Source organism: Prionailurus bengalensis, chromosome B2, assembly GCF_016509475.1.
Source record: "Prionailurus bengalensis isolate Pbe53 chromosome B2, Fcat_Pben_1.1_paternal_pri, whole genome shotgun sequence".
Lineage (NCBI taxonomy): Eukaryota > Metazoa > Chordata > Mammalia > Carnivora > Felidae > Prionailurus > Prionailurus bengalensis.
In genome coordinates, this window is record NC_057349.1 from 25,606,240 (window position 1) to 25,634,227 (window position 27,988).

At 39.1% G+C, this 27,988-nt stretch overlaps 1 protein-coding gene and 1 pseudogene across 3 annotated transcripts in view; both read right to left on the minus strand.

Annotated features, from left to right (window-relative positions):
- Positions 1-6,433, minus strand: part of RIPK1 (receptor interacting serine/threonine kinase 1) — a 42,086-nt gene extending 35,653 nt beyond the window's left edge. Inside the window, exon 1 of one of the 3 annotated variants that reach the window (XM_043590937.1) lies at positions 5,925-6,433. The gene's annotated coding sequence lies outside the window, so the exon portion shown is untranslated. The remainder of the gene's footprint in view (positions 1-5,924) is intronic. The other 2 variants (XM_043590936.1, XM_043590938.1) reach the window with 2 other exon arrangements.
- On the minus strand, positions 2,164-3,149 carry LOC122489293 (annotated as a pseudogene).
- Positions 6,434-27,988: the final 21,555 nt, after the last annotated feature.

A 27,988-nucleotide genomic window follows, 5' to 3' on the forward strand; every position in this document is an offset into this window, starting at 1 on the left:
TCAAGGAAACCATCCTAGGTCTTCCCATTAGACATTTTCACAGTACCTTTTACTTCTCCCTTGAAACAGTTAAGACAGCTCTAATTTGAGAATTATTTCTAATTAATTTCACAGAAGGCAGGAAACTACCTTGCACACCGTCTGCAATGTCTAGGACAAAACCTAGCATATGGCAGTTGATCATTAAATGGATGATTATTTTTTAAAAAGAACTATTTAATTGTCCAAAAATAAAAGATACAGTTAAATGAATTACAGGACATTCATAAGATGGACTATTATATAATAATTCAAAATTACAGGTAAAAATAAAAAATCTATATATACAGGTAGATGTCTAGATATATAGATACATATACAGAAAAAAAAGACAACAAAAGACATCAACATGTTAGCAAGGATTATATCTGGATAGAAGGGTGATTTTTACTTTCTTCTGTACACTTTTACATTTTCCAAATTTCCTTCAATAAACATGAAATACATTTATAACAACATGTATTTCTTTTAATTTTTTAGTGTTTATTTATTTTTGAGAGAGAGGGCGTGAGCAGGGGAGGGGCAGAAAGAGAGACACACACACATATCCAAAGCAAGCTCCAGACTCTGAGCTGTCAGCACAGAACCCGACGTGGGGCTCGAACTCATGGGCTGTAAAATCATGACCTGAATAGAAGTCAGACAACTGAGTCACCCAGGCGCCCCCAATAAAATGTATTTCTTAAAGAGAATAATTCCTTCACTCAGTATTTCTTTAATTAAATCAGAGCTGCTGAGATAGATTATTTACAAGGATGTTCCTGGCAACATTACATAGAACGTCAAAAGCATACAAAACAATTTACACACACAGAAGACAGAAGAAATTATGGCACATCCATACTCTGAAATATATCTAGCAGTTTTCAAAAATAATGTTGTATATGAATATTTAATAACCTTTTTAAAAAAAAAGGCTCAGGGTGCTTGGGTGGCTCAGTCATTTGAGCATCTGACTTCGGCTCAGGTCATGATCTCATGGTGAGTTCAAGCCCCACATCGGGCTCTGTACTGACAGCTCAAAGCCTGGAGCTTGCTTTGGATTCTGTGTGCCCCTGCCTGCCCCCCACCCCCACCCCGCACCCCTCCCCTACTTTGTGCTCTGTCTTGCTTTGTCTCTGAAAAATAAATGTTAAAAAAATTTTTTTAAAGGCTCACAGAGTGAAGAAACAGGAAGGAATTATTAACCCTGAAATATGCCATTTGGGTATAAGATTTCAACTTCTTTTGAGTTCTACTAGCTCTCTTTCCTTCAGCCAAGATCTTGTCTCCTCAAATTTGCCAGAACCAACTAGGATTTGCAGTGCCTCCTGCAAGCATGATGAATCTTAGGAGAAGGAGGCCTCCAAGTGATTCCACCGCCCTTTGTGAGGCCGGCTCCGGACCCAAGTCAGTTCTCCTTCCAGTCTTGCAGTTTGTTGGTTTGGTCTGGTCTTACTTAATCCTGCGCACCTCTTGCATGGTTTCCAGTGATTTCTTTTGTTTTCACTGTTGTTGGTTTTTTTTTCCTCCCTTTTTTCCATGGAACAATTCAACTTTATAAGCACTGAATATCTTAGAAAGGTCTTGTGAGTACTTTAGATACCCAAGAGTCACAAAAACACTGAATGGAGGCAGGTAGAAAACTACATTATAAGGCCATGTTACAGAGTAACTAATGAAAGCACACTGCCCTCTTACATCACCTGATGATAACTAATTTCAACTAATAATGTAATTATGTCCATTTTAATGGAATTTCTTACTGTTTTTTTCATAAACAGATGTTAATTCATGAACTCAGGAAAGCAAATTTTGTCCACTGAGATTAACTGAAAATTTCAAGGAATTTCACAAATTTCTAAAATTTCTCCTAAAGCAAAATAAATCTATATATATTTATATGAAAATACTCATATTCTGTACTCAATTTTGTCAGTTAAACCTCACTAAAACTGGGGGAAATACAAATAAATAATAAATAATAATGCCAAAAACAAAGGCAGAATTAATTCATGATATTAACAGGCAGGACAGTGATCACTATGACAGAAGATAGGAGACAGTGAACCTCTTACTTCAGAATCATGGCAATGTTCTTTTTTTTTCTTTTCTTTTCTTTTCTTTTTTTTTTTTTTTTTTTGGTTTGATGTCTGATCTTATTTATTTGTTCCTCTTATAACAATCTCATTTTTGACTAGACTCAGGCTTTGAGGTAGAAGCTCTCAGAGAAGTCAGCCTCCATCTCTTGGTAATCTGTTCCTGGTGTTTTTCTTTGGCCTCCTTCATTCTCTTGGCCAAAAGTTTAGCATATTCTGCAGCCTCTTCCTTGTTTTTCTTCATGCACTCTTTCTTAAAGCAATGCACCGACGTTTGTGTTGGAGGACACGTGGAGTAACAAGACACTGAACCTTGGGTGTTTGGTTCGAAGTTTCTTACCTTCTTTGTTTAGGGGCTTTCTCACAATATACTGGCAGACATCATCTTCCTTCGAGAGATTGAAAAGCTTGCGGATTCTGCTAGCTCTCTTGGGCCCCAGGAGATGAGGCACAGTAGTATCAGTAAGTCCAGGAATATCCTTCTCCCCTTTTTTCACAATGTTCAAGTTGAGAACACTGAGATTGGCATCCACAATGCAACCCCGAACAGATTTGTGCTTCCTTTCTCCAGTCCTCCGTGGTTGGTAGCAGGAATGCCCCTTACTCAGCAGCAGGCAGACACGGCCATGGGTCAAAACACCCTGCTTCATGGGGAAGCCTTGTTTGTCATTGCCACCACTGATCTGGACCATGTAACCCTTCCATTCTTCCCCTAAAGCCTCAGCAGCAACTTCTGTGGCCATTCGCTTCTCATAAAAGGTACGAAGTCTGCGTTCATCGTCCACCTCAATGAGTTTCTGGCAGCCAATAGCTGGGAAAGAGATGTTTAGCTTCATCTTGAGGGTGCCTTGGCAATGTTCTTTTTCTTAACCTGTGTAAATGTTCACTTTGTGATACTTCATAGAGCTGTTCAGTATGAAATGTTCACTTCACATTTAATGTTACACTTTAATAAAAAAGTTTTAAAAAGAGGTGCCTGGTGGATCAGTTGGTTGAGCATCAGACTTCGGCTTAGGTCATGATCTGGCGATTCATGAGTTTAAGCCCTGCATCGGGCTGTATGCTGACAGCTCAGAGCTCACAGCCTGGAGCCTGCTTCAGATTCTGTGTCTCCCTTTCTTTCTGCTTCTTCCCCCGCTCATTCTCTGTCTCTCAGAAATAAATAAAAAACATTAAAAAAATTTTTTTTAAGTTTTAAAAAGACTTTAAAATATTCATATTTACCTTTCAGTGGTAGAAGACTATTTTTTAAAAATTTTTCAATGATGACCATACAGAAAGAGTCAGAAAATGTCAGCTGCCTACCTATCATTGCCCCCCTCATCCCTGCTAATAGAACTCTGATTTTACTCAAGTATCCAACATGGAATTCTCTAACGTTCTTATAATTATAACAGCTTAATGTCTTGCCCCAGATAAACAAGAGCCCTGAGTAAGGAAGAACCAAATGAAAAGCAAAGGACAAGACTGAAAGTGTTTAACCAAGTATTATCATGTACATTAGCACATTATGACCCCATGAGTACGTTTTATTCTTATCATTCCAATTTAGAAATAAACAAACTAAAATCTGGAGTTAAATGATTCACCTAAAGTGGCAGATCCTGGAACTGAACTTTTGTTTCTTCATTCAAACCTCCACCATCAATTCACTAACACATGCTACTTCTCTAGATAGTAAACTATACTCTTTCTTAAAATTCCATGCAAAAACCTAATATTGTAGCCTTGTTCACCTATATTAAATGAGCATGTTACAGTCAGAAATAGGGAAAACAGATTAAATTTTTAGAACATAAAATATGTGATTCAAAATCAATACTCTACAGGCTGATGGAATCATTTTTGCCAGAGTACAACATCCAACCAAAGCACAGGAATCCACATATATTTTTTCAAATTCCAGATCATATTTGTGGTATTGATATATTATGGATTAATAAGCACCACATAATAGTTTGCCATTTTGGAAGTTGATATTTAAGGCATTTTTCTTAACCTCATTAATATTCACATTCTTTTTTTTATTTAAAAAATTTTTTTCAACGTTTTTTATTTATTTTTGGGACAGAGAGAGACAGAGCATGAACGGGGGAGGGGCAGAGAGAGAGGGAGACACAGCATCGTAAACAGGCTCCAGGCTCCGAGTCATCAGCCCCCAGCCTGACGCGGGGCTCGAACTCACGGACCGCGAGATCGTGACCTGGCTGAAGTCGGACGCTTAACCGACTGCGCCACCCAGGCGCCCCAATATTCACATTCTTAAAAGTGTAACATATCTCTGGTGCTCAATATAGTACAGAGGAAAATGAAAATTAAAGTTAATCACTATTGCTGTTTTATTAGCAATAATAATGACACATCCTAAATTTTAAATAAACCTGGTCTTCACTTTTTGTGTTTAGAAGAGCTGCGGTTTTCAACATTAAAAAAAAATTTTTTTTAATTTATTTTCAGAGAGGGAGAGCAGGAGCAGAAAGAGGGGCAGAAAGAGAGGGACAGAGAAAATCCCAAGCAGGCTCCACACTGTCACTGCAGAGTCGGATAGCGGAAGGCAAGAGGAGCTTGATCTGGATCTCACCAACTCTTAGATCATGACCTGAGCCGAAATGAAGAGTTGGATGCTTAACCCACTGCGCTACCCAGGCTCCCCCATTTTTCACTTTTTTTTAAAAAAACGTTTTTTAATGTTTATTACTTATTTTTGAGAGAGAGAGAGAGAGAGACAGAGAAAGCACAAGCAGGGGAGGGGTAGAGAGAGAGGGAGACACAGAATCTGAAGAAGGCTCCAAGGCTCTGAGCTGTCAACACAGAACCCAATGCGGGACTCACACCCACATACTGTGAGATCATGATCTGAGCTGAAGCCGGATGCTTAACCCACTGAGCCACCCAGGCGCCCCTCTACATTTTTACTTGATCACAATTTCCTCGTTACTCTGTCACCTATCCATTTACCAAAGGACTTCAGAAGAGTGGTTGAATGTAACAGCCTCAGGCTTTGCCCAAGATAAACAGGAGCTCTGGACAAGGAAGAGCCAAAGATCAGCAAGAAATAAAGAAATAACTGCTCCTCCTCCAATCCCTGAGGTTTTGTCAAATGCTTAGGAAAGGAGGTTGTAGCTTAACCTTTTCAAAATCCTGAAGAGATTCTGCAGTACATCGTAAAAGCAAACTTGCCATGACTACCTAAGAGGTCTCCTAGGGTTATGATATTCGTCCCTTTTGTCGCTATGGCAGTTGGCCCTTCTTTTCCATTTACCAGCTCACGTCTAAGATTATCCGGAAATGCTTTTGATGATCTCTGCAACCAGCGCAGCCCCAAGGGCAAGAGTAAAAGGCCCTTTCAAAGGGTTGGTAAGCAGTCCCACCCTGGGACAGCTACGTAATCCTATAGTGACCAGAGCATGCACCACTGTACCTTAAGGATACTGCAATAAAAACCCATCAACGCTACAAAATGATAGCAACAACGCCACGCCACACCGTCATCCTGGCCCGAGGGCAGGTTTCCGCCCTTGTACCGAGTTACACCTCGTGAGAAACATCTGATGAAAAAGGAGCGCAGACCAGGGCCTTTGACAATTCTGCACAGCACCCCAGAAAATTCCGCGGGCCCTGCCACCACCCAATTTCAGGGAATACGGAAGGCTTGCAAACAGCCCTACTTCCTCGACAGCCGCGAGCTCCGCCCACCACCCGACAGGCCCACTCACAGTTCCACTTCCTGTGCACGCCGTCCCCGCCCGCCGCCCGCCGGCCTAATCAGGAAGCCCCGCCCCGCCGGCAAGCCTCTCCTCAAAGAACCTGGATGTGGCAGTCGCTCCTTCCGCGCAGACGCACCCAGACTTAATTTACTTTCGTTTCCGCGGCAAATTTCCCGAGGCCTGGGTAAGGGAAGAAGCGGCGGTGGGAGACTCCGGAATTACTCCGACGTCGCGACAGTCTAGCCGGGGCGAGCAGGGGGCCGACGCCCGAGACTGACAGAGGTGGTCACCGGGGACAGAGCCCGTCAGACTCGGGGGGGCCGGGCCGCGGAGTGGCTCGCCGCGCCCGGCGCCGTGGGCCCCGCTGGTCAGCGCGCGTCTTGCCGCGCGGCCCCGGCTCCCTCGCCCCAGCGGGACAGCGGGCTCGCGCACCTGGAGATGTAGGCCCGGCAGGACCGCCGTGCTCCTGCAGGCTAGGTCCGGTGTCCGCGCCCTCTGCGTGTCACTTAAGTGCGCTGGGACCGGCGAGAGGGCGTGGACTGCTCGCTCCGCCTCCGCGGGCTCCAAAGCCGGGTAGGAGGAGAGCGCCCGCCCCGCAGCCAACTGGCCTTGCCCCCAGATTTTAAATCCCGGAGTTGTCACCCTGAGAATCTTGGCTTTTAAAGTCGGTGGGAGGCCAAAAGAGGAAATGTTACCTAGTCATAGAAACCTCCGCGGTCGGGGAGGGGCAGCTTGGCCTAGGGGTAAGCACTACACCGCTCCTTCCAACTCCCACTCTGAGCTCTGCGGGTTATCGGCGCTACAGCCTTAGGCAAATTACCATTCTCTTATCTCCCTTCACACGTGAAGTGAGGATAATAAGATCCTCTCTGTGGTGGAAGAAATGTGATACTTATCTTGCAGCCTTTTAGAGTGGTGATCACGCAAAATGGGAAGTGCTATAGTGCTATATTAGAAAGCAATTATTCATAGCATGATTACATGTTGTAAAAAGATACACAGTTGACCCTTGAAGAACAGGAGTTTGAACTATGGGGGTACCGCTTATAGGTGGATTTTTTTCCCCCAATAAATACAATAGAGTACTGTAAATATTTTCCTCATATTTTGAACATTTACATTTACCTAGATTATTGTAAGAATACAATATATAACACGTAAAATATATGTTAAATAGACTGTTAGTAAGGCGTCTAGTGAAAAGTAGGTTGTTAGTAAAGTTTTGGGGGGAGTCAGAAGTTAATATGTGGATTTTCAACTGTGGGGTTAGGGGTGCCCCTAACCTCTGCATTCAAGGGTCAAATGCATTCTTCAAGAGAACGGGAAGTCACGATTGGGAGAAAGTATTTGCAAAGAACATCTGATAAAGTATTGTTATCCAAAATATCCTAAAAACTCAACAATAAAAGGAGTAACCCCATTAAAAAATGGGCAAAAGATCTGAACAGACACCTCACCATACAGATGGCAAATAAGCACATGAAAAGGTCCTCAACATTGTAGGTCATTAGGGAATTGCAAATTTAAAACAACAATGAAATACCACTGCATACCTATTGGAATGGCTAAAATCTAAAACACTGAGAATACATGTGGATGAGGATGTGGTGCAACAGGAATCCTCATTCATTGTTGCTGTGAGCAAAAATTGGTAGAGCCACTTAGGAAGAAAGTTGGGCATTAGAAAACTGAAAATGATCCAGAAACCCCATACCTTAGTATTTACCCAAAAAAGTTGAATGCTTATATTTACACAAAAATCTGACATGAATGTTTATAGCACATTTATTCCTAATTGCCAAAACTTGAAGGCAGCTAAGATGTTCTTCTTGGTATGTGAATGTACAAAAACACTGGTCCATCTATACAATGAAATGTTACTCAGCACTTAAAAAAAAAAAAAGAAAGAAAAGAAAAAGCCGTCAAGCCATGAAAAGGAATGGAAGAACCTTAAATGCTTATTTATTTCTAAGTGAAAGCCAATCTGAAAAAGCTACATCTGATTCCAACTATATGACATTCTGGAGACGGCAAAAGTATGGAGTCAGTGGAAAAAAAAATCAGTGGTCGTCAAATTTGTAGGGAGGTGGAGCACAGAGGATTTTTAGGGCAGGGAAACTATTCTGTATAATGTTGTAATGATGAATACATTATACATTGTCAAAACCCACAAATGTGCAACACAAAGAGTGAGACCAGATGTGAATGGGACTTTGCTTGATAATGTGTCAGTGTTGGTTGATTGATTGTAACAAATGTACCACACTGGTGCAGGATGTTCATAGTGGGAAAGGCTGTGTGTTTGGGGTTGGGAGGCAGGTAGGATATGTGAGAGTATTCTCTTTCCACTCAATTTTGCTTTGAAACTAAAACTTAAAAAATTTTCTTTATTTTAAAAATATGTATATATACGGGGTACCTGTTCATTCACAAACATTTCTGACTAATGTATGCTAAGCAGGTACCAGCTACAAAAATATCTGATGGTAGATACAAGTGATACAAAAAGGCACTCATTCATTCAATAAATACTTGCACAGCACCTGTTCCAGACACTAAAGACTCAGTTGTGAATAAATCAAAAATACCTACTGTGTGGAGCTTACATGCTAGTGAGGAAGATGAATGAATGAATGAATGAGGAAACTATGTAGTATGTTAGTGGGTGGTAAGTGCTAAGAGAAAAAAGCACCGATGTTGGATAGGAGATGTGCATGTATGTATGGGGAGTGTATCACAGTATTAGATGGATGGCTGGTTGTAAAGGTAATATTTGAGTGAATAACTAAAGGAAGTGAGGGATGAAGCCATGAGGATATTTTGGGGAGAGGAAGCAATGAGGTATTTTGGGGAAAAGCAAGGACAAAGGCTCAGAGATGGGGGCACGGCAAGGAGGTGCCTGTGGAAGGAGCAAGAAAGTAGTAATAGAGGATGAGGTCAGAAAAGTTAGGCGGGAGCAGGGAGATCATGTGAGGCTTTGTAGGTGATTTAGAGAAGTTTGCCTCTTACTCCAAATTAGGGAGTCATTGAAAGATTTTGTGCAGAAGAGAAGCATGTTCTAAATTATCTTATAATGGGATCATTTTGGATGCTGAGTTGAAAATACACTAAAAGGAACAAGAACAAAGTAGGAAGACAAGTTTGAAGGTTATTACAGTAATGTTGACAAGATAAGTAAGGATGGCTTCAATGAGAGTGATAGCAATGGGGATATCAAGGAATTGTCAGATTCTGGGTAAAATATGAAGGTGGAAGTGATGATTAGCTTGTAGATCAGAAACTGGATGTAAGAAATGAAGAAACCAGAAGTTTTCTGTTCTCAGTGTAATTGGAAGGACAGAGTTGCTGATGGAGAAGGGAAAGAGTAATGTCAAAGCACATTTGTGGAAATGTGAGGAGCTCTAAACATGTTAAAATTTGAGATGGTCTATTAAACATCCAGGTGAGATGTCAAGTAGGCAGGTGGATATATCAGTATGGAGTTCAGGGAAGAAGTACAGATGGGAAATATAAATTAGAATGTTATCAACACATGGATGGTATCTAGAACTAAGGCAAGATCTTCAAGGGAGGGAATGTTGAGAGAAAAGAGAAGAGATCTGAGGAATGAGCCCTGAGATCCTACAATTTTTAGATGTTGATGAGATGAAGAGGAGCCACTAGGAAAGTAGAGGGAAACCAGGTCAGGGGGGGATCCTTAAGAGAGTGATCAGTTGTTCCAATTGCTGCTAATAAGTCAAGTAAGATGTGGCCTGAGAATTCACCATTGGATTTGAGAACATGGAAATTGTCAATGGGCATGATAATGTAAGTTTTAGTGGTATGGTTGAGAGCAAAAGCAAGTTTGGAGTAGATTCAAGGAAAAGTTGGAGGAGATGAAGAGAAAAATGAGAGACTGAGTATAGTTAGGTCTTTAAAGAATTTTTCAGAAAAGGTAATGAACTTAATAGGGTAGTCCCTTAGAGAGACAACTGTTACATAAAAATGGGAACATTATCTAGTAAGGGTAATGATAGAGGTATGTGCCAGGTTCTATGGCAACCAGAGAAAGTTCCACTTGAGTGATAATTCTACTCTAGAGCAAAAGAATCAGGAAAAACTTCACAAAGGAAGTCACATTTAGGTTGAATCACAAAATATGAGTACAGAACTTTGTATTCTGGTTTTTACAGAACATCCAGAATGAACCCTTCCATTGAAAACAATAATGGAAAATGGCAAAATATATAAAATGACGTAAGGTATTAGAGAGTTAATTTCCTTCCTTTTTCACTGAGGGTATTTCTAATTTTGTGCAAAGGATAATAGAACCTAAGCAGAAAGTAGCAGTCTCACTGAGGACATCAGAGTTTGGAACTTGAAGAGCAAAGTCTCAGAAAGAGGAAACTAAAAAAAGTGACCCCAAAATTATCCAAAGATATTACACTCCAGTGATTGGCTGATGACTAAACCATGCATATGTAGGAACAGAATCCAAGAAACCTAGCAGGAAAGAGCAGACCAGAGGCAAAAAGCTGAGCAGGATTTTCAGCAACTTAAAACTATTAGGGAGGCGGAGGTTAGAGTTCAAGTTCTGCCAAACTGGATGGGCCTCAGAAAATACCCTAGGTATATCTCCCAGAAGGGACAGTCCCTAGGAGTCAGGCTATGCTTGCCTTAGCCTGCTCAGATTGCTATAACTAAATACTATAGACCAGGTAGCTGAAACAATGCACATTTATTTTCTCACTGTTCTGGAGGTTGGAAGTCAGATCAGGATGCCACCATGGTTAGTTTCTGGTAAAGATCTCTCTTCCTGCCTTGTTTGTGGGCATCATCTTGGCTGCGTGCTTGCATGATCTCTTCTTTGTGCACTTGTGGAGAGAAATCAAGCTCTATGGTGTCTCTTATAAGGGAACACATCCCATCATGAAGATTCCATCCTCATGATCTATCTAAACCTCATTACTTCCCAAAAGCTCCACCTCTAAATACCATCAGATTGGGGGTTAAGCCTTTAATATATGAATTTGGGGTGGAGAACATACAACTCAGTCTATAGCAATGCCCTTGAAGTAAGAACATGACCCAAGAATCAGGTCAAAATTGAAATAACCCAGCTTAGGGGCTCCTGGATGGCTCAGTTGGTTAAGCATCCAACTCCTGATTTTGGCTCAGGTCATGATCTTTAAGTTTGTGAGACTGAGCCTCACATTGCTGTCAGCGCAGACCCTGCTTGGGATTTCTCTCTCTCTCTCTCTCTCTCTCTCTCTCTCTCTCTCTCTCAAAATAAATAAACTTAAAAAAAATAATAACCCAGCCCAAATAAAGCACAGCTTTAACCCACCTAAACTGGACCACAGGAATCTGCTGGTAAGCTATGTGCTTGACAGAGGAAACAACACTTTTTGAAGGTAAACAACACTATTCTGTACCTCTACACTCTTTCATAATATCTGGCATCTAATAAAAATTTATGAAACATGCTTTAAAAGTAATAGAAATTATCAAAAAAACAGGAAAAAACACAAGAGAAATGGCATCATTGATGATTCAGATATTGAATAATCAGAGACTTAAAATAATTCTGAGGGGTGCCTGAAAGGCTCAGCCGGTTAAGTGTCTGGCTCTTGCTTTTGACTCAGGTCATGATTTTGTGGTTCATGGGTATCAAGTCCCACTTAGGGTTCTATGCTGACAATGCAGAGCCTACTTGGAATTCTCTCTCTCTCTCTCTCTCTCTCTCTCTCTCTCTCTCTCTCTCTTTCTGCCTTTCCTCTGCTCTCTCGCTTTCAAAATAAATTTAAAAACTTAAAAAAATGATGATGAATGTTTTAAACAGAATTGATGAAAAGATGAAGAATCTCACGAAAAATCTGAAAGCTGTTTAAAGAAAGCCAAATGGAGATTCTAGAACCTAAAAAATATACTTGAAGAAATCAAACGATGGGTTTGATATTAGATAAGAGCAAAGGATTAAAGGAAGTGGAAGATAATGCAGTAAAAAATATCCAGAGTAAAGAACAGAAGGAAAAATAGATAGAAATAGAATTAAAAAAAAAAAAAGGCAGGGGGAGGGGGCACCTGGGTGATTCAGTCAGTTAAGTGTCCGATTTAGGCTTAGGTCATGACCTCGCAGTTCATGAGTTCGAGCCCCACGTTGGGCTCTGTGCTGACAGCTCAGAGCCTGGAGCTTGCTTCAGATTGTGTCTCCCTCTCTCTCTGCCCCTCCCCTGCTCACATTCTGTCTCTCTCTCTCTCTCTCTCAGGAAATGAATAAACATAATTTTTTTTTAATTTTAAAAAGAATACAAGAGATATATGTAACATGATGACAATGTCAAATATTTATGCTATTGAAATACCAGAGACAATGGGATAGGAGAAATATATGAAAAATTACTGGCCAAAAATTTTCCAAATTTGATACCAAGCATTAAACAACACATTCAAAGAACTTTGTAAATGGGGTGCCTGGGTGGCTCAGTCAGTTAAGCATCTAACTTCAGGTCATGATCTCATGCATGGTTCACGAGTTGGAGCCCCACATCGGGCTCTGTGCTCACAGCTCAGAACCTGGAGCCTGCTTCAGATTCTGTCTCCCTCTCTCTCTCTACCCCTCTCCCCCTCAAAAATAAATCAACATTAAAAAAATTTTTTTTAATAACAAAACAAGCGAACAAAGAACTTTGTACACCCATACGAGATAAATACAAAGAAAACCACACCTAGACACAGAAGAGTCAGTTGAAAATAAAAGAAAAAAGCAGCCAGAGAGAAAAGACATATTATGTTAAAGACAGTAACAGCTATACAGATGGCTGGTTTTTCAGCAGAAATTGAAGCCAGTGAATTGTCCTCTTAAAAGGACACATTAAATGTGCTGATAGGCACTCTCAACAATAGCCAAATTATGGAAAAAGCCTAAATGTCCATCAATTGATGAATGGATAAAGAAATTGTGGTTTATATACACAATGGAGTACTATGTGGCAATGAGAAAGAATGAAATATGGCCCTTTGTAGCAACGTGGATGGAACTGGAGAGTGTTATGCTAAGTGAAATAAGCCATACAGAGAAAGACAGATACCATATGTTTTCACTCTTATGTGGATCCTGAGAAACTTAACAGAAACCCATGGGGGAGGGGAAGGAAAAAAAACAAAAAGGAGGTTAGAGTGGGAGAAAGCCAAAGCATAAGAGACTCTTAAAAACTGAGAACAAACTGAGAGTTGATGGGGGGTGGGAGAGAGGGGAGGGTGGGTGATGGGTATTGAGGAGGGCACCTTTTGGGATGAGCACTGGGTGTTGTATGGAAACCAATTTGACAATAAATTTCAATAAATAAATGTGCTGATAGGAAAACAATATTTATATTCCAGCCTAAAATTCTGTAGCTAACTAAAGTGTCCTTCAAAAATGAAAGAAAATACACATTTTTTTTCAGACAACTAAATGTTAAGAGCATTTCTTGCCAGAGAACTGCATTACAAGAATTACTAAAGGAATTTCTATAGGAAGGAAAATGATCTCAGGGAGCATAGAATGATACAAAGGAAAAAAGCACACTGGAAAGGGTAAATAACTGCATAAATATAAATAAATATTGAATGTTAAAAACAATTATGATGATTACTTGTGGGCTTTAAAATCTGTGTAGAGGGGTGCCTGGTGGCTCATTCAGTTAAGAGTCCTACTCTTGATTTTGACTCAGGTCAGCATCTCACAGTTGTGAGACTGAGCCCCGAGTCAGGCTCTGTGCTGACAGTGCACAGCCTGTTTAGGATTCTGTCCCTCCATCTCCCTCTGTCCCTCTCTTGCTTGTGCTCTCTCTCTTAAAATTAATTAATTAAAACATTTTAAATCTATGTAGAGATAAAATATGTGATAATTAATACAAAAGGGCAAGACTTCAGAAAATATAATTAAACTTTTTTAAATTTATTTTTTTATTTTTTAAAATTTACATCCAAATTAGCATACAGTGAAACGATTTCAGGAGTAGATTCCTTAGTTTCTAGCATTGTTTGTGAAGTGGTAAAAATCTAATTTCTGGAAGACATACCCTAAAATAAATAGTTTAATTCCTACAAGATTAATATAAGAATGCATAAGTAAAGGGGTGCCTAGGTGTATCAGTCAGTTGAGCATCCAGCTTCAGCTCAGGTCAAGATCTCACAGTCCATGAATTCAAGCCCCGTGTCAGGCTCTGTGCTGAGAGCTCAGAGCCTGTAACCCTCTTCAAATTCTGTGTCTCCCTCTCTCTCTGCCCCTCCCTGCTCACACTCTATCTCTCTCTCTCTCTCAAAAATAAATAAACATAATAATAATAAAAAAAAGAATGCATAAGTAAAAAGCTAATATGGTGGAGGGGTGCCTGGCTGGCTCAGTCAGAAGAGCATGTGACTTTTGATCTCAATGTTGTGAGTTCAAGCCCCATGTTGGGTGTAGAGATTACTTAAAAATAAAATCTTAAAAAAAAAATTACTATGGTGGAAATACAATAATATAAAACTTTTGACTAATCCAAAATGAGGCAAGGAAGGAGAAATAAAGGAACAAAGACAGATGGAACAAATAGATGGCTGATAACAATGTAAAAGACTTATATTCAATTATGTCAATAATAGTATTATGTGTAAACAGAGCACTGGAATTAAAAGACATGCCATGTGAAGAAAAATACAAAACCCAATTATACATTGTTTAAAAGACCCACATTTTAAATATATGGAATGAAAGTCTGAAAGTAGAATAATGGAAAAGACATGTAGTGTAAATACCAACTAGAAAAAAGTTGGCCTAACTATTCTAATACCAAGCAAAGTAGAATTTAAGGCAAGAGATGTTGTATAACAATAAAATGGTCAATTCCATGAGATTATATCACAATTCTAAATCTGTGCCTAGCAAACATAAGAAGATATTAACAGAACAAGAATAAGAAATGGACCCACATTAATAGTTGGTTATTTTAACAAACTTGTCAGTAATAGATAGAAAAAGCAGACCAAAAGATCAGTAAAGATCCAGAACTATGTAAATAACCCAAACAAACTGACCCAATTGACATATAGAAAACTAAACAACCTCAGAATATCCATTCTTTTAAGTGCACATGAAACATTTACCAAAACAGACAATATCCTGCACGATAAATCAAGTCCCAACAAATTACTAAGGATTGAAGTCATATAGAATATATTTGCTGGCCACAGTAAAATTTAAACTAGATATCAATAACAGAAAGATAACTAGAAAATCCCCAAATATTCAGAAATTAAGGATCATAATTCTAAATCACTAATGAACCAAGAAAATATTAAAATAACAATTAGAAAATGTTTTGAACTAAATAATAAAAATATATACAACAAATTTTTGTATGTATGTGATGAAGATAAATCAGTGATAAGAGGACTATTTGGCCTCTAAATGTGTGCATTATAAAATAAGAAAGGTTAAAAATCAATTACTTGAGTTTCATCTCAAAAAGCTGAAAAATACAACAGCAAATTAAAGAAAATATAGTAAGGTTCTAATATGTATAAAAGAATAAATAATTGAAATAAAAAAACAAACCAACAAAAGAGGAAATCAAGAAAAAAGTTGATCCCTTATAAAGATTAAAATCACTAATCCCTGAGCAAGATTGACCCAGTGGAGACAGAGAGAGAGAGAGAGAGAGATTAGAAATGAAAAAAGATGACATCAATACAGAATTTTAAAGCATTAAAAAGAAAATAATGGATTATTATTACCACCATATGCCATTAATTCAACAGTGTAGATGAAATGCACAAATTTCTTGAAAAACACAACTTGCCAAAACTGATCTAAGAAGAAATAGAACATTGGAATAGTCCTATATCTGTTGAATAAGTTGAATGCATCTTTAAAAATCAAAGAAAACACCACACCCAAATGACTTCATTGGTGAATTTGAGATGGAATACTTAGGGAAACCCAAAATCAATAGAAGAAAGGGAAAAAAAGGAAACTAGAGGAAGCTGAAGCCTCTCGAACTTAACAGCTATAGCAAGCATTAAACATGGCCCAATTTATAGATTAACATAAAACCTCTTACTAATGACCTGATTACATAATTTACTCTTGTCCATAATTTATGCCTGGTCCATCATGTGCACTGTGAATAAAAAATTGTAAGGCATGCTACAAGTCAAAAATAAAGACAGTCCAAAGAGATAAAACAAACAGCAGGACCAGAGTCAGATATGAAAACGTTTTGGAATTATTGGTCAGGGAATTTAAAATAACTATGCTTAATATGTTACAGGATCTAATGGGTAAAGTAGACAACTTGCAAGAACAGATGAGTAATTTAAGTAGTGAAATGGAAACTTTATGAAAAAAAATCAAAGACAAATGTTAGAAATCAAAACACTAACAAGTGAAGAATGCCTTTGATAGGCTCATCAGTAGAATGAACATGACCAAGGAAAGTGAGCTTGAAGATCTATCAATAGAAACTTTCCAAACTGAAATGCAAAGAGGGGAAAAAAAAAAGGATGAAAAAAAAATCTAAGAATTGTGGAACAATGATAAAGTTGTAATATATATGTAATTGGAACACCAGAAGGAAAAGAGAGAAAAAATCAGAAGGAATATTTTCACTAATAATGACAGAAATATTTCCAAAGTTAATTGTATACACCACACCACATATCCAGGAAGCTCAGAGAATTCCAAAAATTACACATACACATATAATATTCAAATGTAAAAAGCAAAGACAAAATGAAAACCTTGAAAGGTTCAAACTTAAGTGACCATTGACTAAGTATAAAGTGCTACATATTTACAATGTTATATATGAACCTCATGGTAACCACAAATCCAAAACCTATAATACATGCACAAAAAATAAAGAGAAAGCCACACCTAACACTACAGAAAGCCATCAATCATAAAGAAAAAGAGCAAGAGAAGAAGAAAGGAACAGAAAACTACCAAAACAACCAGAAAACAATTAACAAAATGAAGCTAAATTTCAGATAAAAGTGTTTTCCATCAGGAGTGGGCTGCGACGGGGCACTTGGGTGGCTCAGTCAGTTAAGCATCGACTTCAGCTCAGATCATGATCTCACAGTCTGTGAGTTCGAGCCCCACGTCAGGCTCTGTGCTGACAGCTCAGAGCCTGGAGCCTGCTTCGGATTCTGTGTCTCCCTCTCTGTCTGCCTGCACTCTGTCTGTCTCTCTGAAATAAATATTTTTTTTTAGTTTTTTTTTTACACTTATTTATTTTTGAGAGACAGACAGAGCACAAGTGGGGAGGGGCAGAGAGACAAGGAGACAGAATCTGAAGCAGGCTCCAGGCTCTGAGCTGTCAGCAGAGAGCCTGACGCAGGGCATGAACTCACAAACCGTGAGATCATGACCTGAGCTGAAGCTGGACGCTCAACCAACTGAGCCACTCAGGTGCCCCTAAATAAATATTTTTTTAAAAAGAAGAATAAAAGAGAATGCAATGGTCCAAAATCTTTGGCACAAAGCAAAAACGGTTCTAAGGGGGAAATTTATATTAATATAGGCTTACCTCAAGAAATAAGAAAAATCTGAAACAGTCTAACGTTATATCAAAAGGAACCAGAAAAAAAAAAAGAAGAAATAAAACCTAAGGTTAGTAGAAGGAACAAAATAGTAAAGAGCAGAGCATAAATAAATGAAATAGACTTAAAAAATGATAGAAAAGATTAATGAGGGGCAGCTAAGATGGTGGCATAGTAGGAGGACCCTAGGTGTGTCTTGTCACTTAAACAGCTAGATCACTATCAAATCATTCTAAATACTCAAGAAATCAACCTGAGGACTGACAGAACAAACTCTACAACTAGAGGGAGAGAAGAGGCCACATTGAGGGAAGTAAGAAATGTGGATATATGGTCTGGGGGAGAAAGAGATCTTGAGTGCTATGGAGGGGAAGGAGACCTGATCTTGGAGAAAGGTGAGAGATAGTGGAGTGCACAGAGATATGCACAAGGAGAACATTGGCTTTGGAAGATGAGAGGGGCTGATTTTCATGAGTTTTTGCAATGAGCAGGACTCAAAGCCTGGAATTTTAGAGGATGGTGGGCTTGGCTAGAATAGTGAACTGAGGGCACTGCCCTACTCCTGGAGAGAGGGCATACAGACAAACTTGGGGCAGACAGCACGATCTGAGGATCACCTAGGCTGCATGAAGAGAGACTGTTCACTCTTCTTGAATCACATCTATTAGAGATGGCTTTCACAGAGTTGCCTCTCCAGGGACAAAAGAGCCAGTGAGCTCCATTTCCATCCCCCATTCCTCAGCATAGCGACCTTTTGAGGGTCGCTAACCAGCACATTGGCTGTTTAGCCTGCTTTGCTCAAAATTCCATGCTCCAAGTCCCACGCCCCTGTGCTCTGGTGCAACTGCCTTTCTGGGTCAAACCTGCATGGCAAGACTCTCCCCCAGAAGACCAGTGCAAGTCCACACCACATCAAGTCCCTAAAATTTGGAGTTTTAAAAGTCAGCAAGTTTGGTTGGGATAGAGCCCAAAGAGCACTGCACTGCTCCAGGCAGGCAAGCAACCTGGAGACAGCATGAAAACAGTGATCTGAAAAAATGCTGGGATGCATGAGGGGAAATGATTCCCTCTTCTGAGAGTGGATCCTTGAGAGCAGCAAGCTTGGAGTCCCCTCTTTGGGGACAAGGGAGCTGGCTGGTGCCATGTCTCTTCCCCACCCTGCAGTATAAACCCACTTCAGTAAATAGCATGCTGGCTTCCTAACCTGCTTACACCAAGTCCCATCCCCTTGCACTCTGCTTGTACTTCTTTTCTTAGGCAAATGTGCCTAAGACCAAGTGAAGTAGTGAGTCCCTTCCCCAGAAAACCAGCAAAAAACCCTGCATGCACCACATCCACCAACCATGGAGTTCTGCAAGGCTTCAGTTCTAGTGGAACTGAAGTCTCATTTAACAAGTAGACCAGAGCACACCTAATTAAAACTCACCATACTCTGGCCTAGGTCTAAACACTGTCCACTGCAGGCAGGAAGAGCCTCTGTGGATGACTGACCTGAGGGATAGAGCTGCCAAAACACAACAGCAGAGTGCATGCAGCACACATGAGACACTCCCTGAAATGCCAGACCCTAGAGACTATATGACCTCTTCATAAAGCCATTACTCTTAGGAGCAGGAGACATAACAGGCTTTTCTAACACATAGACCTAGACAAAATCCAAGATGGAGGAATTCATCCCAAAAGAAACAAGAAAAGATCACAGCCAAAGATCTACTTGAAACAGATATAAATAATAAAGCAACAATCATAAGGATACTTGCTGGGTTTGAGAAAAGCAATGAAGACATCAGGGAGTCCCTTACCACAGACAGAAAGAAGTAAAAAAAAAAAATCAGGCAGAAATAAACAGTGCAATAACTGAGATTCAAAATAGACTGAATGTAATGATCACAAGGATGGAAGAATCAGAGGAATGAATAAGTGTTATAGAAGATAGAATAATGGAAAATAATGAAGCTGAACAAAAGAGAGAAAGAAGAATTATGGGTCACAAGAGTAGGTTTAGAGAACTCAGTTACACCATCAAAAGTAGTAACATTCATATCATGGGAGTTGCAGAAGAAGAAGAGAGAGAGCAAAGAGGGAAGGAGGTTTATTTGAGGAAATAACAGCTGAGAACTTCCCTAATCTGGGGTAAGAAACAGACATCCATATCCATTGGGCACAGAGAGCTCCCATGAAAATCAACAAAAACAGGCCAACCCGAAGACATACTGTAGTTAAAAGTACAAAATATAGTGATAAAGAAAAAAATCCTATAAGCAATAAGACAAAAGAAGTCCCTAACTTACAAGGGAAGACCTATAAAGTTACTGCAGATCTCTCCACAGAAACTTGTCAAGCCAGAAAGGAGTGACATGATATATTCAACATGCTGAATGGTAAAAATATGCAGCCAAGAATACTCTATCCAGCAAGGCTACCATTCAGAATAAAGGAGAGATAGTTTCCCAGAGAAACAAAAATTAAAGGAGTTTGTGACCACTAAGCCAGCCCTGCAAGAGATGTTAAAGGGGACACTTTGAGTGGGAAGGAAAGACAAAAACTGACAAAGACTAGAAAGGAACAGAGTAAAACACCAGAAATGATGACAACATAAGTAATAAAGTGGCACTACATAATATCTATCAATAATTGCTCTGAATGTAAATGGGCTTAACGCTTCAATAAAAAGACATAGGGTGTCAGAAAGGATAAACAAATAAGACCCATCTGTATGCTCCCTACAGGAGATTCATTTTAGACTTAAAGACACCTGCAGATAGAAAGTGAGGGGAAGGAGAAACATTTATCATGCAAATGGATGTCAAAAGAAAGCTGGAGTAACAATACTTATATCAGACAAACTAGATTTTAGACCAAAGAGATGTAGAAGGGCACTATATCATAATAAAGGGGATTATCCCAACAAGATTGAACAATTGTAAATATTTATGTCCCCAACTTAGAAGAACCCAAATATATAAAACAACTAATAACAAACATAAAATCACTTATTGATAATAATACAATAGTAAGGGACTGTAACACACCAATGGACAGATCATCTAAGTAGAAAATCAACAAGGAAACAATGGCTTTCAATGACACATTGGACCAGATATATTTAAAACATTTCATCCTAGGTGGCTCAGTCAGTTGAGTGTCCGACTTCAGCTCAGGTCATCATCTCACATCCATGAGTTCGAGCCCCACATCAGGCTCTGTGCTGACAGCTCAGAGCCTGGAGCCTGCTACGGATTCTGTGTCTCCCTCTCTCTCTGCCCCTCCCCTGCTCATGCTCTGTCTCTCCCTGTCTCAAAAATAACTAAAAACATTAAAAAAAAAATTTTAAACATTTCATCCTAAAGCAGTAAAATACACATTCTTTGCAAGTGCACATGGGACATCCTCCAGAATAGATCACTTACTAGGTCACAAATCAGGCATCAACCAGTAGAAAAAGACTGAGATCATACCATGCATATATTATGACCACAATGCCATGAAACTTTTATAAGAGGGAAGTATATAGCAATACAAGTCTACCTTAAGAAGCAAGAAAAATCTCAAAACAAAACTAAACTAAACTAACCTTCCCTCTAAAGGAGCTAGAAAAAGAACAACAAAGACTAAAGTCAGCAGAATAAGGGAAATAATAAATGTTAGAGCAGAGATAAAAGACACAGGAACTAGAAACTAAAAAACAAACAAGCGGTAGAACAGATCAGTGAAACCAGCTCTTTGAAAAAATTAATAAAATTGTTAACCCCCTAGCCACACTTATCAAAAAGAAAAGAGAAAGAGCCCAAATAAATAAAATCACAAATGACAGAGGAGAAATCACAACCAACATCACAGATATACAACTATGAGGGAACATTATGAAAAATTATATGCTAACAAATTGGACAATATAGAAGAAATTGATAAATTCCTAGAAACATATAAACTACCAAAATGGAAACAAGAAGAAATAGAAAACTTGAATAGACTGATAACCAGCAAAGAAATTGAATTAGCAATCAAAAATCTCCCAACAAACAAAAGTCCAGGGCCAGATGGCTTCCCAGGGGAATTCTACCAACATTTAAAGGGTTAATATCTATTTTTCTCAAACTATTCCAAAAAACAGAAATGGAAGGAAAATTTCCAAATTCATTTTATGAGGCCAAAATTACCCTGATTCCCAAACCACAGACTCCACTAAAAAAGATAACTACAGGCCAATATCCCTGATGAAGATGGATACAAAAATTCTCCATAAAATACTAGCAAATCAAATCCAACAGTATACTAAAAAATCATCCACCATGATCAAGTAGGATGTAAGGGGTGGTTATTCCTGGGATGCAAGAGGTGGTTCCATATGTGTGTGTGTGTGTGTGTGTGTATACATATATATATATATATATATATATATATATATATATATATATATAATGGAATACTACTTGGAAACAAAAAAGAATGAAATCTTGCCATTTGTAATGACGTGGATAAAGCTAGTGTATTATGCTAAGCAAAACAAGTCCATCAGAGAAAGACAAATACCATGATTGCATTCATATGTGGAATTTAAGAAACTCAACAGATGAACATGGGGGTGGGGGGAGAGGCAAACCAGAAAATTGACTCTTATGTATCAATAACAAACTGAGGTTTCCTGGGAGGGAGGTGGGCAGGGCAATGGGTTAAATGGGTGATGGGTATTAAATATTGTGATGAACACTGAATGTTGTATGTAAGTAATGAATCAGTAAATTCTACACCTGCAACTAATATTACACTGTATGTTAACTAAGTGGAATTTAAATAAAAACTTGAAAAAGAAAAAAAATTAAAACATATTAAAAAACACACACCAATTTTTCTCATACTCTTTCAGAAAATAGAGGAGGAAGGAACACTTTCTAACTCATTCTAGAAGGCCAGGATTACCTTGATACCAAACCAAACAAAGATATCACAAGAAAGGAAAACTATAGACCAAAATCATTATGCCTATTGATGCAGAAATCATTACAAATATTTGCAAGCCTAATCTAACAGGATGTTAAAAGGATTATACACCATGACCAAGTGGTATTTTGCCCAGAAATGCAAGCATAGTTCAATATTTTAAAAATTAATCAACAGAACACAACACATTAATAGAATGAAAGATGGGGGGAACTGACCACATAATCATATCAATAGATGTAGAAAAGGCATTTGAAAAAGTCCAGGACCAATTCATGATAAAAACACCCAGAAATTAGAAATTGCAAGAAACTTCCTCAACATGATAAACTGTGTTTATGAAAAGCCCACATGAAAATGATACTCACTGGTAAACAACTGAAATCTTTGGCAGTGTCTTAAAAAACTAACCATAGTCTCACCTATGATTCATTAATCATTCTCCTACTTATTTACCCAAATGAATTAAAAACTTATATACACACAGAAACCTTCATGGGATGTTTATAGCAGCTTTATTCATAATTACCCAAAACTGGAAGCAGCCAAGATACTCTTCAATAGGTGAAGAATAAACGATGGTATACCCATGCAATAGAATATTGTTTGGTAGCAAGAAGAAATGAGCTATCAAGTCACAGAAAGACATGGAGAGATTTTTTTTTTATCCTATAAATACTTGGTAGAACTCACGAGTAAAATCACATGGGCCTAGAGATTTCTTTTTCAGAAGACTTTTAACTATAAATTCAATTTTATTCAAGTTGTCTATTTCAGTTTGGGCACATTTTAGTAGTTTGTATTTTCAAACAATTGGGCCATTTCATCTAAAGTTTATGCGTGTAGAGATGTTTGTAGTATGTTATTGCCATACTAGTTTTTAATAGCTACAGGTTTGTAGTGATATCTCCTCTTTACTAATTATATCAATGATTTTTCTTCTCCTTTTCTGCCTCATGAGAAGCAGTTTAATTGATTTTTCCCATTATTTTCTGTGTTCAATTTCATAGATTTCTATTCTTATCTTTATTATTTTCTTCCTTCTATTCTGTTGGGTATATTTTGTACTTCTTTTTATTATTTCTTAAGGTGGAAGCTTGGATTATTGACTGAAGACCTTTCTTAATTTTTAATATAAGAATTGAATGCTAAAAATTTCCCTCTAAGCACTTCAGTAGCTGAATCTCACACATTTTTATATGTTGTGTTTTCATTTTCACTCAGTCCAAAATAGTTTCTAATTTCTCTCAAGACTTTCTCTTTGAATCATGAATCATTTATAAACGTTATTTAATTTCAAAGCATTGATTTATTATTTTTTTCTTCTATTGATTTCTGTTTTTTTTTAAACATTTATTTATTTTTGAGAGAGAAAGGGAGACAGAGCATGAGCAGAGGAGGAGCAGAGAGAGGGAGACACAGAATCCGAAGCAGGCTCCAGGCTCTGAGCTGTCAGCACAGAACCCAACTCGGAGCTTCAACTCACGAACCCTGAGATTATGACGTGAGCCAAAGTCAGATACTTAACTGACTGAGCCACCTAGGGACTCATTGATTTCTAGTTAATTCCATTATGGTCAGAGAATATTTTGGTATGATTTCAATTATTTAAAAAAAATTTTAAACGTTTATTCATTTTTTTGAGAGACAGAGACAGAGCATGAGTGGGGGAGGGGGAGAGAAAGAGGGAGACACAGAATCTGAAGCACACTCCAGGCTCCAAGCTGCCAGCACAGAGCCTGAGCCTGACTCGGATCTTGATCCCATGAACCATGAGATGATGACCTAAGCCAAAGTCAGAAGCTTAACCAACTGAGCTACCCAGGTGCCCCTCAATTATTTTAAATTTGTTATGACTCAGGATATGGTCTATTTCAGTTAATGTTCCATGTATACTCAAAAAGAATATGTATTCTGCTGTTGTTGGATGGAGTGTTATATGTGTAGATTACATCTAGTTGGTTGATGTATTTTGCAGTTATTTCATCTTGCTGATTTTCAAACTCTAGTTCTATTACTGAGATAAATGCTTCCTGGTGAGAAATCTACAGTTATTTGAAATGGTTTTCCCTTATAGGTAATACATTTTTTTCTGTTGGCTGCTTTCAAGATTTTTTTTTCTCCTTAGTTTTCAATGGTTTCATTATGGTATATCTGGGTATGAATTGCAGTGTATGCTGTTTGGTTTTGAATTAGTTGCATTATGTCTTTCACTAAATTTGGGAAGTTTTCAGTCATTATTTCTCTAAAAAAAATTTTTTAAGTAGGCTCCATGCCCAGCATGGAGCCCAACATGGGGTTTGAATTCATAACCCTGAGATCAAGACCTGAGCTGAGATCAAGAGTCAGATGCCTAACTGACTGAGCCACACAGGTGCCCCTCTCCAAATATTTTTTGGCAGTGCACTCATTCTCCTCGTCATCTGGGACTCCAGTGACACCAGTCTTAGACCTTTTGTTATTGTGTCATAGGTGGTTGTGTTGCTGAGGCTGTGTTCATTTTTTTAAATCATTTTTTCTTGGGGAAGTTAAGATGGTAGAGAAGTAGAGGGATGTGAATTTCCATCGTCCTTCAAACACAGCTGTGTTGAGGTCAGAACACTTGGAACACCCAGGAAATCAGTCTAAGGGATGATATAAAAATCTCCACAGGTGGAGGGAAACAGCTTGGTGGGACAGAGGTGCATGTATGCAAATTGGAGGAGACAAAATGGTGGCAGAAGGCACAGAGGGGAGGAAACCCCTTCTGTGAAGAGACAAAAGGGAGAGAAAGAGAGGCTGTAGAAGTGCAGTATTGTGTTAGAACAAGAGAAAACACTCTCCAGACCATGGACTGGAGAACAAGAAATATGGAGAGTGCCAAGTTCTACTTTGCAAACAGCCTTAGGAGCCAAGATTGGAGTTTTCAAAAGTGCACAACTTTCTCCCGACCAGAGCCACCATTGTGCACATGCCTGGAAGGGAGGGGAACCAGCCCCAGGGCTCAATAACAATCTCAGGGGGGCACTGGGAGAGAACAGTCCCTTCCCTTGAGTACTGTGGAACAAGGGTATATTGCCCCCACAAGGACAAAAGACCCTACAGGCACCAGCCCATTGTGGTCCTTTATTGGCAGGACAGAGTGGTGCTACCCCAGATCCGGGTCTGTGAGGTGTGGTATCCTTTAACACATCAGTATTGAATCCCAGCTGAGTGTCTAGGAGGCACTGGAGACTGTGGAGCAGGGCACTGACCGCCAGCACTATTCTGTGAGGGCGACCTGAACAATATGGTTTGAGACACTTGTCAGGGGAGGAGAGATAGGGGTGTTGCCATTTTCTCCCCATCACCAACACAGACGGCAGGGTTCAGGGAACAGGACAGCAGCTCCCAGTGGAGGCAGGACCGCTTACACCAACCCCAGCCCCTCTGTGCCTGGTAACTGCTTATCTACCAGAGTGGGACCGTCACTGACCCAACCAGACAGCTTCTCCTCCAGACCAGCACAGCCACCAGTCCCAGGCACCAAGAGACAACTGTCCTGTGGTTTTTTGTTTTGTTTTGTTTTTTTATATATTAGCCTCTCTCTCTCTCTCTCTCTCTCTCTGTCTCTTTCCTTGTCTTCTCTTTTCCCTTCTTTTTCTTTCTATCCTCCTCTTTTTTCCTTCCCCCTTTGGAATCAGGCTCATAGATTCTGATTTGATTATATATATATATATATATATATATATATATATATATATGTATGTTTTTCTTTCTCTGTTTTGTTTGTTTATTGGTTTAATCAGGAATTTTTACTCTATTCTTTTTACACCTTTTCTGTATCTCCCTCTTCTTTATTTTCATTTCACTCTCTCTGTCTCTCTGGATTAATCCTTATAGTTTCTTTGATTCTCTACTTGGTCATTTTTTCCCACCCCTTTCATTTTTCTCTTTGTATGGTGTCAGGTGCCCTGCCCTTTCCTTTTTTTCCAGGGTTACTTCAACAAACAGGTCAAAGCACTCTTGGTGGAAGGTCCAAAGAATCCACCAATATGAGCAAGGAGAAGCTTTGTAGAACACTAACCAGTGGGCTAGTGCAGCCAAATATGCAACAACAGAGTGCCCACAACACACTCCAAAAAACACTTCCTGATGTGCCAGGCCCTGGACATTATACGACTGCTTTTTAGTATAGTAGTTCTTGCAGGTGAAGGACACATAACAAGCTATTAAAACACATAAAAGACAGAAACCTATCCAAAATGATTAAATAGAAGAATTCTCCTCAAAAGAAATTCCAGGAAGAAATTACAGCCAGAGAATTGGTCAAAACAGATATAAACAATATATCTGAACACAAATTTAGAATAATAGTCATAAGACAAATAGCTGAGCTTGAAAAAAGCATAGAAGACAGCAGAGAATCTATTGCTACAGAGATCAAAGACCTAAGAAATAGTCACAATGAATAAAGAAATGTTATAAATGAGTGCAAAATAAACTAGATACAGTGACAGTGAGGATGGAAGAAGCAGAGGAGAGAATAGGTGAAATAGAAGACAAAATTATGGAAAATGATGAAGCTGAAAAAAGTGGGAAAGGAAATTACTAGACCACGAGGGGAGAATTAGAGACCTAAATGATTCAATGAATCAAAATAATATCCATATCATACGAGTTCCAGAAGAAGAAGGGAGAGAAAGGGAAGAAGCTTTATTTGAACAATTATAGCTGAGAACTTCCTTAATCTGGGCAAGGAAACAGGCATCCAAGTCCAAGAGGCATAGAGAAGTCCCTTCAGAATCAACAAAAACAGATTAACACCATGACACATCATAGTGAAACCGGAAAAATACAAAGATAAAGGGAGAATTCTGAAAGCAGCCAGGGACAAACATACCTTAACCTACAAGGGTAGACACATAAGGGCAACAAAAGACACGTCCACTGAAACTTGGCAGGTCAGAAGGGAGTGGAAGGAAATATTCAATGGGCTGAATAGGAAAAATGTGTAGCCAAGAATCCTTTATCCAGCAAGGCTGTCATTCAGAATAGAAGGAGAGCTAAAGGCTTTCTGAGACAAACAAAAACTAAAGGAGTTAATGACCACTAAACAAGCCCTGCAGAAGATCCAAAGGGAGACTCTGAGTGGAAAGTAGCAAAGACTACAAAGGACCAAAGACATCACCACAAGCACAAAACCTACAGTTAACACAATGACACTAAATCCATATCTTTCAGTAATCACTCTGAATGTAAGTGGACCAAATGCCCCAATCAAAAGACATAGGGTATCAGGATGGATAAAAAAGCAGATCCATCTGTATGCTGCCTCCAAGAGACAGCCTGAGGAAACCTTAAGATTGAAAGTGAGGGGATGGACAACCATCTATCATGCTACTAGATGTCAAAAGAAAGCTGGGTAGCCATACTTACATTAGACAAACTAGATTTTTTTTTTAATTTTTTTTTTCAACGTTTATTTATTTTTGGGACAGAGAGAGACAGAGCATGAACGGGGGAGGGGCAGAGAGAGAGGGAGACACAGAATCGGAAACAGGCTCCAGGCTCCGAGCCATCGGCCCAGAGCCCGACGCGGGGTTCGAACTCACAGACCGCGAGATCGTGACCTGGCTGAAGTCGGACGCTTAACCGACTGCGCCACCCAGGCGCCCCTAGACAAACTAGATTTTTAAACAAAGACTGTAAGAA